Genomic DNA, 6,000 nt, shown 5'->3' with positions numbered 1-6,000 from the left:
GCGGAGCTTTTAGTTAAGTGCATGCATTAGATGATTAGAGCGAGGGTGGCCAAACGTTTTTCACTGGGGGGCCACATACAGAGAAATATACGAAGGGCCGTGCCAACCACTAGAGGTCAGGTCTATTGCTTCACCTCCTGTGTATTAAGCTAGCAAAATCAATCAAATATCGGTAAACTATGATTCATCATTGAATATGCTTAAAGAAAAAACAGCATCACAGCTCTCCATTAATGGGTTTTCATTTATTGTATTACAAAATGCTCTCGTCACATGAAATCCAGTAAAAATCAAAAGCACAAGCTTTATCTGTCACTTGATGTTTTAATTCGCCGCACAACTGCGTTTCTGGACAAGCGAACCTCGTTGAATTCCTGCATTTTCTCCGTCCGGACACTTTATTCCTGCGACTTTAGTGAGGTACAATATTGTTTTATGAAGTCACCATCTGAGAAAGGTTTCCTGTGACGGACGGGCAGTGAGTTGCGCTCGCTACTTCGTAACTGGCTAATGTGGCGTCTTCTTGTGTTTTGTTAGCACGGAAAAAAAATCCTGTTGTTGAGCTAGCAGACTGGCTGCCATTTGCTTAACTTTCTGTTCTCTCGTGGAGGTCGGATATTTGGTTTCGCAGTGTCGGCGCACATTATACTTTTTCATCACTGCAAATCAAACAGTCATCACTTGACTTCTATGAAGAAATATTTATTTTCCCACCGTGTCTGAAATTTTCTGCACTCACTTGCTATTGTGCGTTTCTTTGGTTTTGCCACTTTTGTTCACCCACTTGTTTGCGAAGACGCTGCCTTGATCGAGACAGCAGCTCCGCCTCGTGTTAAACCTAAGAAGTACAATACAGTTAAGAACAAGTTTCGTGTGTGGGCCATCCATCCATTATCCAACCCACTATATCCTAATTACAGGGTCACGGGGGTCTGCTGGAGCCAATCCCAGCCAACACAGGGCGCAAGGCAGGAAACAAACCCCGGGCAGGGCGCCAGCCCACCACAGAAAACTAATAATGATAACATAAGATAAATGTGGCCAAGCTTTTTACAACAGGAGCACCGGAAGAGGCGGAGCTAATTTCCCCTCACATTTGGTTTCTCCGGACTGCAGGGAGAAAATGAGATGACACGGTTAGTGACAGGGCCCCATCTCACCCCGACTGGTTATGAATGAACCAGCAAGGAGATCCTCAGATGCACTTGTGTGACATAGGATAAGAAATGCTTTTTCTCACTGGGACAAAGCTGGCTGCACTGTGATGATAATTGGCTTTGATACCATCCAGCCATCACTGTTAGCACTAGAATCCCTGAAGCCTACAAAAAAACTCTGGGCAGGGCACAGACACACACACCAAGCACTCACTGGGGACAATTTAGGATCACCAATGCACCTAACCTGCATGTCTTTGGAAGGAAACCCCCGTGTCTGCATGCAAACTCCACGCAGGGAGCGAACTCGGGTCTCCTAACTGCGAGGCAGCAGTGCTACCCACTGCGCCACCGTGTGGGCCATATTTCATTATATTTTTAGAATTTGCTGTGCGATTCAAAATGGACCGCAGGCTGTAGTTTGGATACCCCTACATTACAGTGAGAAGGGGATCCCCAAGAAAAAGTAACTTACGTTTGTATCGCGTAAACGGCTCTTCGTCCGGATGCGCTCGAGTTCGCGCTCATGCTCGTTCTCGTTCTCGCGCGCGCACACACACAAGAGGCCGCTAGCCCCGTAGACATATACAGGGTGGTCCAGATCTAAATATGCAGGTCCAGATCGTCTGGATGACTTTGATTTATGCGGGGACGAGTCCAGTTCGGCGTGAAGACGATTCTTCATGTCGCCAGTTCGCACACTTCTTGATGGTCCGGGATTTTTTGGGTGATTTTCTATGTAATAAACTTAATAAGTTACAGTGTAATGAAAATTGCATAACTAGATCTGGACCACCATATAGGAAGACACCGCATTCACTGTGTTGCCCAGTCGACACGATACGTCAGCTCATCCGCCACATTGCGAGTGGCTGGGGTGCCATTTAAACTAATAGAGGTAGACGTGGAAACCGGGCTTTCTGATGAAAAACAATAACGTTTAAAAACAGTATCGTTTACATACAAGAGATTTTGGCGAATCGTTTAAATGCAATTGTTTATATCCATTTATACACTAATAATGACATTTATTAAATAATAATTATTATCATTATTAAATAATTCCTCCCATATAAGTAACATTTCTCGACTGCCTTCTTCCATCTCTGAAACATTTCTAGACTTCGTCCTGTTCTTACCTAACACAGTACTGAAGTATCAGCTAAAGCCCGAGTCACCTCACACATTACAGATTACTGTAATGCTATTCTGTCTGGCATCCCACAATCTGCCAGCCAGGGGTTTGATGGTATTTTCCCCTCTAGTGAGTATTTTTGGTTCGTCATTCATAACGCTCTGCGTTTTCTCAATTTTGGATCTTCAGTTTAAAGGATTCCATTTTGATTTGCGACGACAGTTTAACACCAAGCCTGGTTTTGGTTTTGATGAAAGATGTCGGGGTGACTTTTGGTTTAGACGTTGGCTTGAAAACGCGACTACGCATTACTTTCTGGTAACTCACCATTGACAATCCTGTCTCTCTGCTTCAAGAGAGCCTGAGCTTGAGACCCCTGCAGTGAGACCACCCGCTCCTTTCTTCTGTTTGACACTCAGTTGGCACCTTGGGGTCTTCCGGTCTTTCTCCACACCCCCTAAGACATGCATGACTGGTACAGTGGTGACCCCAAATGTACCCTTGTGTATGAGAGGAGAGGGTGAAGGATTGGATGCTCACTGTGTTGTGTCCAGTGCCAGGAGGATGGGCACCAGTCCAGAATGGGCATTTTGGTGTGGTGTGATAAAGACCCCCAAATCCAGTAACAGTGCACCCTGACAGTGTAAGCAGGGGGTGATTGAAATGAGATGGGGGATTAGTGTGCTGAGCCCCACTATATGATTCCCTGCAACTGGGCCTGCGCCAGTCTGTGAACTGGATCACAGATAACTGTGAAAGGCGCTATATAGCATGGATGTATCTTAACTGTCTTGTAAATCACCATGGCGTGCGTGTCTGTGAATCTGTGTGTCCATCCGGTTGCTAAGTCTCTGTTTTTCCAACAGACGGGGTGTCACAAACATTTATGGTAACAAAATGCATTGCATTTATCATTCCAACAGATGGTGTATCACAAACATTACCACTGCAATAACAAAGTATTTACCAAATGGCATATTCTAACAGATGGAGCATCACAAACATTTCTAGTAATAAAATGCATTATACTTGTCATTCCAAGAGATGGTGCGTTACAGACACTAACTCTGATGGTGCAGAGCAAACTCTAACAACGCTTTCATGAATTCCATACCAATTGGCATATAACAGGGACATATGCATTTCATTTGTCATTCTACCAGATGTCACATCACACACATTTGGAAGAATACATTTTAATACTAGAAATGTTTGTGATGCCCCATCTGTTGTGTGCCTGTCTCTGTTATTCCAACAGATGGGGCATCACAAACATTTCTAGTAATAAAATACATTGCACATGCTATTTCAACGGATGGTGCATCACAAAAACACAGCTTCCATGAAATGGCACATAAGAGAGACAAAAGGGTAATCACAAACATTTGTAGTAATGCACTTTAACACTGGAAACGTTTGTGACGCACCGTCTGTTAGAATGATAAATGCAATGAGCAAATTTTGACAAATTTTGACATTACAAATGTTTCTGACGCACCATCTGTTGGAATGAATGCAATGAGTATAACATTATAAATGTTCCTGACGCACCATCTGTTGGAATGAATGCAATGAGTATATTTTAACACTGGAAATGTTTGTCACGCACCATCTGTTGGAATGATAAATGCAATACATTTTTACTACATGCATTACAAATACGTTCCTGAAGATGTTATTAAATCCGAGGCCTGCGTTGATCACTTTGATTTACATCCTGACGGGTAGCACAGTTGGTAGTATATAAAATAAACACAGATTCACTTGTAAATGACTTAACATTTTTATTAAATAAATCTTTTTTTCTTTTAAATCATCTACCAGTTTTAGTACCAATATATTTTCAACATAATTATAGGAGAGTCACTTATCTGCACATACAAGTACCTCTGCTTTTCTGTAGCTATTTATAAATCTTCTAAAAAACTTGAGGAAATAAAACTGTTTCAGTTTTCAAATAAATTACGAGGAATTGCACAAAGGAGACGCACACACACAATGATCCTATCATCCACATAATAACACGAGGAGGTCTCACCGTATTCTCTAAAGAAAGACTGATTGCTGTTATTGTTACGTGTATAAAAGTTTACAGCAGCCGCAGTACGGTGTGTACGTGTGTGTGTGTGTGTGTGCAACAAAAACAAAACACGGCGTCCGGGTTCAAATGAATGACAGAAAAAGCAAAAACAGCCACGGCGCCCAACCTTTGGTGGTTGTGCCACAGGCCAGGGTGGGCAGAGAACACGTGAGGGGGATTCCCGATGCGTAAAACAAAAAGTCTCTCCAAACGTTGGTAAAATATTTTACTGCCAAGTCAAAAAGGAGTAGAAATCGGCTGAAGAAAAGTCCAGCATGGCCTGTGGAGAGGCTGGCGTGTGCGTCGACTGGCACAAGTGTGAGCTGCTGAACTTCACCTCCACGTGGCTGCAGTGCCTATTAAGTGAAGTCTTCACCCCCTTGGCAGTTTCCACAGTTTGTTACCCAACACTGAATCCCAGTGCATTTGGATCAACAGAAGAACGTCAAAAGCAACAAGGGACCTCCACAGAGACCTCCAAACTAACTAATCGATCAAGAATTCGCCTCCTTCAGGTCAGGACTGAATAGATGGCAGCCATGATGGCCCACAGCTCTCCCTCTAGCAGCTTTCCACTGCCGTTTGTCCCCCCCATTCTTCTGTGCAAACAGATCTCCATAAAGGGGTCTAAATTAATTAACTACTCCACCTTAACAAAATGTCTGGCTGCTCTGTCTCTGCCATTCCAACAGATGGCGCATCTCAAACATTTTGTCACGACTCGATTCGTGTTACTAATTTGCTCCGTTCTTCTTTTGTTATTTAAAGTCTTGAACTCAATTTTTTCGGGGGGTCTTCAAATGTGCCATTTTGATTCCCATTGTTAGGCCCGCTCCTTGTGGGGGCGTGGCCTCTGAGGTCGTGACCCGTGATTATCGATGTGCTGGGGTAATAGGATGGTTTTGAGCTCATTTCCTTTTCTGATTGATTGGATACCAAAAACCTTAAAAAACGTTACTCTGGGTTTTGACCCAAAGTCGAGACTTTGATTCCTGGTTCTCGTTTTGGGCTTCGGGTTTCATTTTGTTATCAACCTTTTATTTGTTTTGTTTGCTTTTCTTACGGGCGAGCAAAATAAAAATAAAAAGCGATTTACAGACAACCTTAAAAGAATTCTGAAGTTGAAGTATCAGTCTTGACAACGGGGAAGCTGCTGCCAGTAACGGACACACCTGCAGTAAAACCGTTCGCGAGGTTAAATCCGCTGAACCGGCGAACAAAAATGACAACAGAAGGCCGGCAGAGCAGCTCTAAGTTACGCCGGTCCACTCCGTAGAAATCGGCCTCCATCGTCACCCACAGACTCACCAAGACAGAGAGCCCCTTCTGTGTCGTGGGACCACCATTATGAGACTTGCTGGCCATGAGACCAGTAAAGAGAGGAGGATCGAGGGCGGCACGAGGAACATCCAGTGAGACTGTTAATGGGAGAACTGAGAAGAGAAGTAGGATCTGGTGGGACTGGTCAGGGGGTCAAAGGCTGCTATGGGAAGAGGGTGGGCCCCGAATCATCGACGACCCCATTGGCCCAAAGATACTCCAGTAGAAGTGACAAAGTGACAGTCTGGGCTCCACCCCACCCAAAACAACTGGTGGTCCTGCCTGAATGAGTGACCCACCCAATAGCA

The sequence above is a fragment of the Polypterus senegalus genome, chromosome 9, assembly GCF_016835505.1.
Source record: "Polypterus senegalus isolate Bchr_013 chromosome 9, ASM1683550v1, whole genome shotgun sequence".
In the NCBI taxonomy this organism is placed as follows: Eukaryota; Metazoa; Chordata; class Cladistia; order Polypteriformes; family Polypteridae; genus Polypterus; species Polypterus senegalus.
The sequence above is the reverse complement of the archived record's forward strand: the minus strand, read 5'-3'. Positions refer to the sequence as shown.